Genomic DNA, 14,907 nt, shown 5'->3' on the forward strand with positions numbered 1-14,907 from the left:
CTGAGTTCTTCTTGGTGTGTTTTTTGGGGTGATTTTAGGAGGTAACTTTGAGGATGCAAAGCAGAATCTGAAGATGTTTCCAAACGTCTGGGTTTTTAAATGAGTCACATGAGGGGCATGTTGAAATCGCACTTCTCTTATTCTCATTAGCAATGGAGCGTCAGATAACCTGGAGGTGGCTTTACGGCTTAGTGGAGCATAATTATTCTCAAAAAATCAAGAATGTGACCCGTCCCACAGTGCTCAAGCCTATCATGTATAAAAGAAACTCCTGGCCGTTCTCTGCACTGTCTGCCCTTCGAGCTGTTTTTTAGAAGCTCTGGTGGGTTGCACAAATCTGTTTTCCCTGATCCATCCTGTGCTTTGCAGGCCAGCTGGCCCTTTGCTAAGATTTCCGTCTGGAGCCAAGGGACAGAGCCACTAACAACTGGCTAATCTGTCCAGATGCGGGGCAACGTCCCTCGGTTCTCACAGGAGCATCTGTGCCATCTGCACTGGGGGGCACTCCCTACAATCCACTTACGTTCAGAAGTGTGCTGTGCCCACGAGGAAGCCAGAAGTGTGCCTGCTGCAGGTCAGGGATGGCCTGTCCCTGTGCAGGGAGGCATGGCCCTACCTGGGACCCTCAGCCCAGCCAGTGTCAGGCTCCCGGCATTGCCTGGGACCTCAGCCCAGCCAGTGTCAGGCTTTCGGCATCGAGAGAAGTGCACATCCCATCTGCTTCCTTAGCCTTTGTACACAGGGCAGACAAGGGGGTGGGAAGGGGATGGTGGGCTGGAAGGCCTGGGCTCTGGGCTTCCCTGCCATTCGGCCATCAGCTCACAGTCAGTGGTATGCCCACTAACTTTTTATTTTAATGCTTCAGACTGAAGGGGTTTTGAAACTATTTGAAGTCATAATTAGGGACTGAAACTGAAGTTATGGTTTCGCAGTGTGTGGTGACAGAGGCAGGGAGCTGCGCCAGGCCACAGGGCTGGGCTAGGAGTGTGAGCGTGTGTCTGCTTGATTTCCTCTGGTGTTGGTTCTGAGATGCACCTTGATTGCAGAAACGTCAGCGCACAGCAAGCGCCGCAGCTCAGGGGCACGTCTGTGCCTGTCATCTGAGAAATCAATGGCATCACCTCACCCCTTGCCAACTGGAGACCCAGACACAGCCGTTCTTTCCTGCTCACCGGGGCTCCAGAACCCCCAGTCAGAGTCTGGCTCCTGCCTCCAGTGGCTGCTGGTGTCCGGAGAGCAAGGCCAGGGCACCCGCTCCGAGCATCGTATTGCTCAGACACAGCCATGTGGCTTGTCTGCTCCCATCAGCTCCTTGGCCAACCTGCCCAGAAAGCTTGGGATAATCTGGGCTGGGTGACATACACACATCCAAATCCCAGCCCCCCAAACCTGGTCAGTAACCACTTCCAGCTCCACAGGTCCCCTCGCCTCTTGTAAAAACATTTACCCAGAAAATGTGTAAACATACAAATGTTCACCCATAAAATGTGTAAGCGTACAAACGTTCGCCCATAAAATGTGTAAGCATACAAATGTTCACCCATAAAGCGTGTAAGCATACAAACGTTTACCATAAAGTGTGTAAGCATACGAACGTTCACCCATAAAGTGTATAAGCATACAAATGTTTACCCATAAAACGTGTAAGCATACAAACGTTTACCCAAAAAATGTGTAAGCATACAAACGTTTACACATAGAGTGTGTGAAGTGTGGCAGCTCTTGCCACACTGAGGACTGCTGCCACGTCCTCTGGGCTGGTCCTGGTCATCGGAGACTTTCCTGCTGAGTCCTGTGGGCCTGGCCTTCAGCGACTGTCGCCATATGAAATCTGAGACACTGAACTCAGTGCAGAGGAGCTGAGCTCCCTTCTGACTCTGAAAGCCTGTGTTTGTGACTGTTCAGATGCCTCACAAGACCAGCACCTGTGGGTCCAGGACAAGCTGAGTGCTGTGTGACACTGGGAAATTTGAGGGAGACTTGCTGAAAGGCGAGCTCAGCCCTTCCCCCTGAGGGAAATCCAGCCAGGCTTCCGCACGCAGGACCACAGGCCGCCCTGGGCAGAGGCCAGGGGCCCCTCAGTGACTGACCAGTCCCACCAGGCGGGGAGCCAGGCCTCTCCTGGTATGAGCACGGCGCTCTGGGTCTCACAAGGGGCCTCTCACTGGACCTGCACACGCTCGGTGCCTCTTTCCTTCCCATAACTTAAAGGAGGGGCTCCAGCAAGCTCACCCACAGTGGTGCCCGCCCCACGGAGGCAAACCGCACAGGGGACTCAGGCTCCGACTAGGACCTGTCTGTCCTCTGGGGTGGCCACAGTTCCCCGAGACCCAGCTCTGGGCCGGCTGAGGCGGTCAGTGCACGTCCCCCCGTCACCCCAGGTCTGGCAGCTGCCCCAGCTCCGTGTCAATAGCCCAGAGATTGAGCACGGCTCACCCAGAGGCCTTAGATTCGGGGCACTTTTCACAAACACCCTGAAGAGGGCGTCAGAGGAAAAGCAAAAGCTAAAGGAGGGCGCCTCCAGCAAAGAGTCAAACCAGACCAGCAGGCTCTTTCCCCAAATCCCATTCACCAGCCTCTCAGGCCAGGTGGAAACTTCTGTGCCCAGATTGCCTCAATTTAGGTGCAAAGCAGTCCCAAGCTGACTGCAGGGTCCTTAGCATGGAATCTGACGACCTCACCCTCCCGCCCAGCGCTGTTGAGGGTGGGAAGGGGGCGCAGGGAGGGAAAACGCCGCCCTTGCCACTGACGGGGGGAGTCGGGCGTCCCTGCTGCCCTCTTTGGGCTCAGGCAGCCGCCTCTCCCGCTGTTTCGCAGGAACGTGTGTGGGGGTGCATTGTCTCCCTTGCAGGAGTTCTAGAGGCTCCATGGGCTCTTGGGGGCCATCCTGGAAATTCCCCAAAGTCTGGGCGACAGTGACAGTTTTCTGGCAGAGCGATCTCTGAGGCCACTCGGCTTTATTAATGACTGTTCATCAGAAGCCGGTCTGCCTCACCTTCCTCCTCAGTGTTATAGGACAACCTCCTCTCAGCACAGGCTCGTCACAGACTCAGTGTCCGCGGCCTCTGAAAGGGCCTTCTACCTTGTCTCTTCTGTTATAAATACCTGGATGACCGACGTTTTCTTTATCAATGTTAGAACCTCTTTTCTTCTGAATTAATTGTGCCTTTATTCATATGCAAATAATCTGGGATTTATGAGCGGATATTATTCCAGACTTCCTTTACACTTGTTGTTTGGGATGTCAAATCCTGCTTTAGCCCTGTAAGCGGCGACCATTTTACTTTTAATCCAGCCCCTCCTATTGTGTAAAGGATGGAAAAGCGGCCATCTCACAGAGAGCTTCCCGTGCGGCTCCAGTGGGGCGTGGGGGGAGCAGTCGCCTGCAGAAACCAGGATGTGGGAGGAAGAGCTTGGTGGCGGTTGCAGGAGCGGGAGGGGCTGGGGGGTCATTGGAGCCGGCTTGCCGCGAGCTTGTCCCGAGCTTGCCCCTCCGCGGCCTCTCAGGCGTGTTGGTCTCGGAAGCCACCTTTCCTCCTGATTTCGGCCACTGACCCTTCGCTGCTTTCCACAGGGCCCTCTTTGTCACCCAGGGGAGGCGTCTCCCAGGTCGACTCACCACAGAAGGGGTGAGCCCTTCCTCACGCTCTCAGACTCTAGAAGTTTTCTTTATTTGTTTGAGTTTTAGAAACAGCCTGAAACGCAGAAGGAATGGAAAAGAGACGGGAAGCGGGGGGAGCAGGTTGCTAGAAGGCCCCGAGGGGCTCCTCAAGTGTCTTCTCTGAGGGCGGCTGCTAGCTGGGGCACACAGTTGTGCCTCTGTGATGGGGAGTCTCACATGACTCCCCACAGAACACCTCACGCCGTGGTCCCGGCCCCCGTCGCATGTTTCTGTCTTTCTGACACCACTGGACATATAACCTGCTCCTGTCACCTTCCTAAAGGGAAGCAGGCCTGGGGGAGTTAGGGGCACGGTTGCTTCAGCCTGGTTTCTATTTGCTCCAGCACTTGGATGTTGCAGGAAGGATGGATTTAGACGGTGTTTAGACCAGGGGCCCCTCCTGGCCTGGTTGGGCTCCTTCCACTTGGCACAGAGGCTGTGATGATGCCCATGCGTGGAGGGCCGGCAGGTTTAATGAATTTATTCACCTTCCATGTGGAATGTTTAGCACAGTTCCTGGCACAGGGTAAGAGCTGAATACACGTGAGCCTTGTTCTGAGTCAGTTCGGAAGGACAGCTGCATGCATGGGTGAGTGGCAGGTGAGTAACACAGGTGAGTGATGGCCAAGCACAGTGACTTACTGCGGGAAAATGGAAGAGGGGTCCACTGGTGTGTGCTGACTCGGGTTGTGCACGAGAGACCTGCTTATTAGACAAAAGGAACCCAGAGTTTGGGTGTTGTCACAGCAGCAGAATAGCAAAGAGTGACCCAGCAATGGGGGAAAGTCTAAGATAAAGGTGCCCTTTAAACGCTCCTCTGCTGGCCTCCTGGGCAGGGGAGCTGTCCGTTGGAGAGGGTCCTTGTTCACTCCTCTGGGCAGACCCTCACCATCTTTCGCAAGTTTCATTAAACATCCTTTTTTTCACCACTTGTTTTAAGTAGTTTTTATGTGCCACCCTTCTCTTGCTCTGTCTCTCTCTGGGACTCTAACTGCACATGTGTAAACCATGTGATATTGTCCACAGGTCATTAGGTTTTCTTCACTTTTTAATAGATCTTTTTTTTTATTGACCTGCTTTCAAATTCACAAGTATTTTAGTTTGATGTGTTTAATCTAATGCTGATCCCAATCGGTGACTTTTTTTACTTTAAATACTATATTTTTCATGTCTAGAATATCTTTCTAGAAAAGTGTCTAAATCTCTTCTGAAAGTTCCTGCTCTTTGTGTGTATCTGTTACCTGCAGACTCTTTAGCACGTGTTTCATAGCTATTTTAATGCCCCTTTACTGGTTAGGCTCTGACTCATTGGTGGGTCTGCTCCTATTGACTGACCTTTAGCTGTGAGCCAGTGTTCCTGTTTCTGCTTGTGTCCCTGGCCTTGTGACGGACACCTCCTGGAGCTGGCTTCCCCCAACGCCCTCAGAAGTTCTGGGCTGTGTGCTGGAGGGTCTTGAGCTCGTGGGGGCTGGCTTCACTGCCGGTTAGGACGGATCTATTTCAGTTTCCCCTTGGCTCTTGGCTGTGAGTCAGGTTTCTGCCGGCATCTCAGTGGAGAGTCAGCCCCCTGCCTTGAGCCTGGAGAGACTCAGGCACCACACTCCAGGGTCCAGGGCGGAGGCCATCCACTCAGCCCTTCAGTCTCCAGGATCCCTCCTGTCCTGCCCTTGGGCTCCTCCAGGGGAGTTCAGTGCAGTTCAGGGGTCACCAAGGGGCTGAGGAGCTAGACTCAGGCCTGGGGCCTCCCCAAGCTGCTCTCCCTCCAGGCCCCTGACCTCTAGTGGCCCTGGACATCCTTCAGGCATGGTGCCTTTCATTCTGGCTCTCATGGCACACCCAGGCCCCCGTCGTCTGATGGCTCGGAGCCCTGAGACCACTGGGAAGGGCCCTGAGCGCACCTCCCCCAGGCAGCCCAGCAGACGCACGAGGGAGCACGGTCTGTGACCAGCCATATTCACGGGCCGCTCGTGTTGGTGGCTCAGAGAAGGGCCCTGGAGTGGGCAAGGGAACCCCGCACCCCGGGCCCACAGTGCAGACTCTGGAGTCTGAGCAAATACAGAGGCCCATTCACACCACTGACTTTTGGGGGGTGTGCCCGGTGCTGCAGGTAACCGATGTGCCTGGAGGGGGAGCAGAGGTCACCAGACCCTAATATGGTCGTTAGAGCATTGTAACAGTTTACAGTCACAATGTCTCCTGGACATGAGACAGTGAAAGTCGCTCGGTCGTTTCCTACTCTTTGTGACTCCAGGGACTGTATAGTCCCTGGAATTCTCTAGGCCAGAATACTGGAGTGGGTAGCCTTTCCCTTCTCCAGGGGATCTTCCCAACCTGGGGATCGAACCCAGGTCTCCCTCATTGCAGGTGGATTCTTTAGCAGCTGAGCCACAAGGGATCTGAGCAAACTCTGGGGGATGGTGAAGGACTGGGAGGGCTGGGCTGCTGAAGGCTATAGGGTGGGAAAGAACCAGACGCAGCTTGGTGACTGAACAATACAGCAGCAGCAGCCTGTAGTGCGCAGCCGTGGTGGCGTAGTTTACTTAACAGCACCTGCTGCTCTCCTACTTCCTTAGTGCACAAACGTGCTATGTTTTCAATCAGTGGCTACTTAGAGTCAACGGATTACAGTGCATTTGAAAAAACTGGGCTGAGAACAAAGTGCTTGTTGACTGCAGACTTCCCGAGAGGGACTGTGGAGGGTGAGTCTCCAGCAGGGAGTCAGGGAATAAATAATGAAGCAACGCATGGCTGTATGTCCACCAGCATGTGGGACACGTGTGTGAAGGGTCCGTTAATAAGAGACAAGGGAAAATTCCTTGAACCACAGGACCTGCCCCACCCCTCCCTGTTGCAGGAAGGGGATCCTTTCCAGGGCCCAAAACTGGGCTCTTGTCTGACACTCAGAAATGAATTGCCCAAGGAGACACACGTGCTGACAAAGTCAGAGACGTTATTGGCGAGGGGCTCCCAGGGGGAGAGCAGGAGGGTAAGGGAACCCAGGAGAGCTGCTCTGTTTTATGGTGATGGGATTAGTTTTCGGGTTGTCTTTAGCCAATCATTCTGACTCAGAGTCCTTCCTGGTGGTGCACGCCCTGTTCAGCCAAGATGGATGCCAGAGAGGATTCTGGGAGGTGGTCAGACATGTGGTGTCTCCTTTCTATCTTTCCCAAACTCTTCCAGTTGGTGGTGGCTTATTAGTTCCATGTTCCTTACCAGGATCTCCTGTCATGAAACAACTCTTGCAAATGGCTGCTGTGGTGCCTGGCCAGGGTGGGTGGTCTCAGCATGCTTCCCCTAACAGTCCCACCCCCATCCCTGCCCCCTCATGTCACCTTTGACATCTCGGAAACGCAGCGTTTGGGGACTCTGTTCAGGAAGCTGGGGTCTACACGTTTCTCAAGGACGACCAGTCAGTCACACTGGTTTCTTCACTTTCGTGGCCAGAAACGTTAGAGAGTTTACTCTGAAAACATAATAGTGTCGGGGGAAAGGCGGGAAATGAAATGGGATTTGAAAGAGGAAGTCAGGGCCTTCTTTAGAGGCCAAGACAAATGCCACAAATCCTGAAGAGAAAATGTTCATGTTGGTGATTTTGTTGTTACTATTTGAAGTATGCTCCTTTCTGTTAAGAATAATAGACACCCCTGCGTTAAAAATGGCTCCAAACGTTCACATCAGCTCTGGCCTCTCCTGGCTCTGAGATGAAGCTTCCTGTCAGCTGGTATAAACATAAACTCTCTCCATGTGGAAGCGCTCACTCTAACAGCTAATCTAAAATTAGCTGCTGGAAGAGAAATCCCAAATTAAAGGCATTTATATCCCAGATTAACAACAAATGTTAAAAAATGATGTCCCCAGTTGATTTTTCCATGGCTCAGAAATGATCATCCTAATTTGCACAGTAATGTCTTGTAAGGATCGTGGAGTCTTCTGACTATGGGAAATCAAGTATTTTGGGATTTCAGAATATTAACATTGGAAGGGGAATCTCTTGCACAAAAGCTCAAACTGGCTGTTTTTGGCAAGAAACCTACCATTTGATTATACAACTAGACTTTATGAAGCTGATTTTTTCTTGACGATTGTAACTTATTTTAAAAATGGTTTACCATTTTCTGTTATAAAAGTAATTCATGCTCATAAATACGGAAGGTTTAGGATGGCAGAGTGGAGAAAAGGCCTTGGGAGGTGGGGCCCGAAGGCACTGGGTTCACAGCCGGGTGGGGTGTCTGGCTGTGTCCAGCAAAGCCACTCTCACCGTCTCAGGTCGGCCGCCCTGTGCGTCTGAGAAGGTTAACAGGCTCGGCAGGGAGGCCAGAGGTCCTCAAGAGGCAGGAGGAAATAAATTCTAAGGGGCAGACGTTTTTCACTTCCCTGCACAAAATTAAAGAAGCCAGCTTTAATCCTGCGTTGTCATGACGACACCTGGTTCCACCTGAACTTACCTTTATCTCAAACCTTGAGCTAACCAGTGCGCTTTTCTTATGGAAACATTTTCTTAAGCTATGTCAGTGAAACTATGCATTTGCTTGGAAACCTTCCTTTCTTCAAGACTCCTGTCAATTGTTTTCTGGCCGGAGATGACTCCCCTTCTGCCATTCTATCTCTAAATGCATGTTGTGGGAGAGGCACCTGGTGCAACTCTCTCAGTCTTGAGGTGTTTCGTTTATCTGATTAGCAGCTTGCCAACAGGTATTAAACGCCTTGCTAAAAACTAGCAAGGGGGCACTCTTTCTGTCTCCTTCTGATGTCTCTGTCAGAAGCTTTCTCTATCTCTTTTGCACTTTAATCAAACTCTGCCATGCAAACCTCCTAGTGATCAAGCCTCCTCTCTGGTCCTGGATCGAATTCCTCTCCCCTGGGGGCCACGAATCCCAGCACAGTTCATGGCTCGCAGCCGCAACCTTTTATGATCACGTGCACTGACCTGTCTTCACATGACAGCAGAACTCCGCTTCCCTCTCCCTACAGGGCAGCTCTGGACGTCAGCGGCTCTGCACACGGCTCTGCACGCCGAGGGCTGAAGGCCTGTGCCCCCAGATTCACCTGCTGAAACCAAGCCTCAGGGGATGGTGTCCAGAGGTGGGCCTCCGGGAGGTGATGGGGTCGGGAGGGTGGAGCCCCCACGGTGAGGTCGTGGTCCTCTGTAAAGACTCAGAGAACCCCTGCCGCTGGCCCCCCAACTCCTCCCTGAGGCCACGTCTGTGATCCAGAAAGAACTCCCCCTGGACACGGAGCCTGCCGGGCCTTCCAGGCTCCAGCCTCGTGGGGATCTCTCACCGGCATCCCGAGCAGACGCAGGTGGGTCCCGTGGTGGCTTGAAAGCCCCCCGGCAGGTGGTCAGTTCCTTCAGCCACGGGGCATCATCTTGTTCACATTTAAGGGCGACGATGGCTGTTCTCCTGTGAGTTCTGAACTGCGATCTCATCATTGAAGCAGCTTGTATCGTATGCAGCAGGCTGTGTCCCCAGGTCCCCGTCAGAGTCACAGGGCTGAGTCAGCTGAGGTGACGGTGGATGGCAGCAGGACAGGCCTATTGGAAACGGCTTTTTCTTGAAGGCCGTTGCCTGAAACAGTGGCTACCATGCACAGCGTTGTCCCTGGCACTCTGCTTAGATGCAAACAGGTCATTTTGCTTAGTGGGTCGGCTCCCAGTAGGACGGCTGGAGGTGGGGGCAGAGGGTCCCCCAAACACACACTCCCCTGACCTGGCCAAGCCCTGGGCTACCCCTGGGGGGCTGGAGGGAGGTGCCAGCCAGGCTCGAGGCCTAGGGACATGGGCGTGGTTGGCAGCTGTGTGCTTTCCAGGCCATCGGCAAGTCACTGAAAGTTTAGTGAAGTTCCTTGTAAAGCGCTGTAGAGATGGCAGGGTAAGGGAATTAGGGAAAGCGAGGTTTGGAGAAAGAGCAAGACTGGCACTTTACAGGAACAGATCACTTTTAATGAGGCGAGAAGTGGCAGCAGTCAGGTTAGTGAGCTGCAGCACCGACCCAGTGGAGAAGGAAATGGCAGCTCACTCCAGTGTGTTCTTGCCTGGAGAATCCCAGGGGTGGGGGAGCCTAGTGGGCTGCCGTCTATGGGGTCGCACAGAGTCGGACACGACTGAAGCGACTTAGCAGCAGCAGCAGCAGCAGCAGCAGCAGCAGCAGCACTGACCCAAGGAAAGAGTACGTATATACAGGCATATATGTGGAAAGCTATTGTCTTAAGGGGGCCTGTTCTTCTCCAAGGTTGTTCATAGTAGTTATCTTTTAAATGACTGGGGCAAGGAATTTTGGAGATCGGCCAGAGTCTGGGACTGGCTGGGAGCTGGGCGTAATCAACCTTAATGTCCATTCTTTTCTTTGGGTGAGAGAGTTTTTTGTTTCCTATAGAATGATATATTTGCAAATATCATGGATGCTGTGGGCTCTTGATAGGTGCTGGTGGAAGGAACGTGGAAGGGCCTGGCATGGAAGTGGGTCAGAGCCTGGAGGCTTGAGGTGCAGGCCTGGGGGGCTGGAGCCTGGGGTTCTGGGGCTGACCCGGGTCCGAGAGGGGTGGCTGGGGCTCTGACTGCTGGGGAGGTTGACTGAGGTCTGGTGCGCGGTGTCCCAACCGTGCCCGTTTCAGGCCACAGCACCCTGCCCTGACCGCGGGGTGGGAGGGGAGCGTGGGGACTTAGCGTCAACACCGGACTCTCTCAGCAAGAAAAGCATTTATTATATAACCAGGCTTCTCTACGGAGCTTTTTTTCTTTCATTCGAGCAGTACCGCTGTGAACTTAAGTGCCTCCCTTTGGTTTTCCACCTCCTTTGTCTTCAAACTGGAGCAGCGCCTGTGTCTTTCATGCCATTGTTCTGGCAGGTGAGGCTCAGATTTGTTCCGTCCAGCCCCGGCAAGGGTGGCACCTGTCCGGCCTTTTGTTTGGAATCACGCTCTTGGATTTATTAGGTTCCAGTTGACATCTTTAAATTGTAGAGTCTGCTCAGCTGGGAGTGTTCTACTTCTTTTCTTATGATGCTCAGTTAAATTGTGTCTTTTTTATTAACTGGTTCAGGGCCAGAGGGCCCAAGGCAGATGGGGGCTCCTGTAGCCGAACTGAGAAGATGCCCCAGAACCCCATGGACGCAGAAGTGCCATGCCAACCCCTCACTCCTCCCAGGCCAGGGCCTCCTGATGCCCCCACCCCGGCCCCTCCAAGCCCCGTGACTCTGGAGTGAGAGATGGAGACTGAGAAGAGCAGGAGGGACCGGGGGCCCCAGGGCGTGGCTCTCTCACTGCGCGTGGACTCCAGGTGGCACCCGCTGCTGCTGTCCGGTCCCCGGGCTGGGCCTGCTTCCCTGACCACCCCCCTCCTGCCTGCCCCAAACCGGGTGACGTCGTGGTCCTGAGCCCGTCATGCGCACAACATAAAATCACCACCTTAACCAGTCTCAGAGGCACAGCTCAGTGGCGGGCAACCCTTACCCCTTCCTCTCCAGAGCTCTCTCATCGGCCCAAACAGAAACTCTGTCCCCATCAGACGCTGGCTCCCTCCCCTCCCCCAGCCTCCCTGTCTCTTCGTGTCTGCCTCCTCCAGGGGCCTCACGTGAACAGAAGCACAGTGCTCGTCTTTTTGTGTCTGGCTTGTCTCACTGAGCGTGACATCCTCAAGCTTCACTTGTGTTGCAGCGGGCGTCAGCATCTGCTCCCCCTTACAGGCCAGATGACACTCCGCTGTGCGTCGAGATCATGTTTTGCTGACCCATCATCTGTTGTGGACGTTTGAGTTGCTTCTTATGTTTTAACTGCGATGGATGGTGCGTGACGCTGCTATGAACAGGAGTGTATCCACATCTCTTTGAGACCCTACTTTTAATAGCTGGGTAGTTTTACATTGAATTTTAGAGAAACCAGCATACCATGTCCTGTAGCAGGGCTGCACCATTTTACAATCCCAACAGCAGGGCACCAGGGTTGCAGCCTTTTCACATCCTTCCCAACACTTGTTGCTTTCTGTTTTTTTCTGGGACAAGGGTCACCTAATGAGTGTGAGGTGGTATCTCACTGTGGTTTAGATTTGTGTTTCTCAGTGACCAACATGGAGACTCTTTCCATGCGCCCATTGGCTGTCTGTTTACCTTACCTGGAGAAATGTCTACTCAAGTCCTTTGCTGGTTTTGAATTGTAGCACTTTTGAATTTAGGGCATCCCTGGTAGCTCAGCTGGTAATGAACCTGCCTGCAATGCAGGAGACCCTGGTGTTCGATTCCTGGGTGGGGAAGATCCCCTGGAGAAGGGCATGGCAACCCACTCCAGAATTCTTGCCTGGAGAATCCCATGGACAGAGGAACCTGGAGGGCCCCAGGCGACGGGGTCACGACTGAGTGACTAAGGGCACAGTGAACGTTTTTGAACTTGCTTGTTGGGTTGCAGGAGTACATTACATAGGCCTGAAGGCTTATTTTTATGGTCCGATGTGTCTCTCTGGTTCTGGGCACTAAATAACCAGATGCTGCTGTTTCTGGTGTGGTCACAGCAGGGGTAAAGCATGTCCCCACTTGATGGCTTAAGCAACACCTTGAGGTTTATTAACCTGAATTCATCTTTTAAAATGACAGAACATTTATAACAGAAGATTGTAAAGCTGGTTTCATGTTTCTGGGGCCAAGCATCACCATGGAGAAACATGTTCATGCATCGTGGGGACCCTTGAACATTCCAAAGCACCTCGTGAAGGGCCGACCCCAGGTGAGGGCAGGATAGTGCCGTGGATGGCAACACGGCATGGTCTAGTTGATAATCTGGGAGATTATCAGGAGAGCCCCACAGCGATAAAGGCAAATGATTTTCATCGAAGTGGCGGCCGTTCAGTGAAGAATTATGACCCGCTGGCAAAGGGTCAGCGTGTGGCCTCGCTCTCAGGACAAAGGGCTGACGAGGCTGGAGGGCGGCCAGAAGGGCAGGCCGCCCCAGGTCCATGGGAAGACCAAGTTCCAGCGCGCTGCAGCCTGGCCCCCTCCCCTGGGTCCCACAGCGTGGGGAGCAAAGGATGTGCTTTTCCCAGGGCCCTGCGGGGGCCTTCCCTGCACAGCACCCTCCGACCCCCACCTCAGCCCCCAGGACCAACTCGGGGGTCTCAGATCACACTGTGCAGAATTTTTCTGAAAGGGCTGCTGGATGCCAAACACCAGAAAGAACAATTGTGTTTACTTCCAATTACCTCTTACATGCTCATTTGGATCTTGTCCAGGGATGACGCCAGAAGTGTTTGCAAGTTCAGATCTGTGAGGGGGAGTATTTTGCCAGGACCTTCCTTCCAGAGTCCTTATCGTGCTTCTAAGAGAAAGGGCACCAAAGTGGGAAGCTGATGAGCCCAAGGGGCGAGCCAACAGCTATGCAGCTGCCCCAGATCAGGCTAATTTCTGCTCCCAAAGTTCCATGCCAGGATACTGATGGCTTTCTTGTTTACGCTAATGGAAAGCTGTGAAGAATCTGAGAGTCCGCATACTAAGAACTGAGTAAATAAATTCTCCTGGGATCCTCCTGGGGCCCGAGGCAGGCACTGCGACCTACCCTGTAGACTCTTCAAGGATGAGGGTCCTTTCGCTTATCTGTTTGCTGACACATCCGGAGAGATGCTCAGTACGTACCGCAGATGAAGGTGATGTCTCTGCATGGAGAATCTTGTTGAGTACCCAAAGCCTGAAGTTGCAAAGACCGACGTGGGGGGAGGGGGTGGGGTGGGGGGGGCAGTGCCCCTCCTGTCTCAGATCCTCGGCCTCAATCCCTAAACTGTCACCTCACCCGCCTGGAATTGGGGGCCGGGAAGTCACCCCAGAGGCTGGCACCCCTGGAGGGAGCTGGCTTCCTCCCTCAAGCTTGTCACACCAGCTTCTGTGCCCTGGGACACGTGACTGACCCAAGCCCGTCAGATGGCCAGGTCTTCCCACGGATCCAGGGGAGGAAAAATACACAGTGTCCAGTTTGCCAACATGGTCTCCACACCCCAGAGCCCCCCGACCCCAGGAAGAGGCTCACTGCCCAGCATCCTCTTTGATGTATGTGCCTCTGTGTGGCAGCTCTTACAACACTTTTAACTGTCTCATCAAGGTGCTGACACTGGAGCTGGAAACTGTGAACACACAGTGTTCGGCCCCAAACGGAAGACAGGCTTGCGCAGACAAGTGGAGAGGGCCAGCCTCACCTGGAGTGGCTCCCGGGTCCCGGGTAGGAGGTGGGCCTCCTCACTTCCCTGTTGGCAGCCCCTCTCCCAGGACGTCCTGCGCCCCCATCCATCACGCCAGCACTCGGACTGAGTGTCCTCCGAAGCGGACTCTGGGCTTGAACGACTTAGGGTGTAAGTCCACACGGATTCCCAGGCAGCTGCAGTCTCCACGTGCTCCCTAGTTAAACACGAATGCTGTGAGTTTAACTGTGTTCATAATGAACGTGCGATCAGAAAAGTTCTTAAAGCATTTGGGGACCCACTGCTCAGAATCTCATGGTATGGTACAATCAGCTTTCCCTCTGAGAGACGTAAAGCAGGTTATTCAGAGTTTAGGGCCACATTTTACATTTTTTTATTTGCCACTCAATGGCTTCAGCTGTTTCACAAAGTACATCTTGATATTTATTCAACAAATATCTATTGAGTTTAGTGGCATCATTTCTCAAGAAGAAATATAATTGTACTTGAGCGATGGTCTTTCTTAAGTGGTTCAACTAAGTATAAACATAGAAGAAGGCAGGTCAAAACTGTTTGACTGCTAGTAATATTTTGAGAAATTATTTGGATCATGGTTGGGGAAAGTTGCCTTTGGTATAAAAGGCAGCTTAGAAATATAATTAGTTGACTTCCATAGAGGAAAGGAACAGGAGGATTGTTTTACCCACCATCCACCCATCTTTCCCTCCATTAATCCGTTCACCATCCATCCAGTCTCTTCCAGTCCCTTTTTATTATGACTGATTCAAGGCACTCATCCACTTCCTCCTGCCCTAGCCACCTATTAGGGAGAGATTTCCCAGAAAGATTTCCTAGAAGTGTATAGAGGCCATCTTTCCTTCTCTCCAAAGGTGGAAATATTTTTATGTCTCCAAGGAGACTCATCTATTGCCATTCTACCTTTTTGACCCTAACCCTCCATGGTTGAGCCTAACCGTCTTTTAGACACCATCCCTGATAAACCTTGGTCTACGAGTCACATCCACTCTGCGCCACGCATGAAGATTCAGCTGGGTAAAAGAAAACCTCTGCCACGTGTTCATCAGTGTCCAGTGAA

The sequence above is a fragment of the Budorcas taxicolor genome, chromosome 4, assembly GCF_023091745.1.
Source record: "Budorcas taxicolor isolate Tak-1 chromosome 4, Takin1.1, whole genome shotgun sequence".
Lineage (NCBI taxonomy): Eukaryota > Metazoa > Chordata > Mammalia > Artiodactyla > Bovidae > Budorcas > Budorcas taxicolor.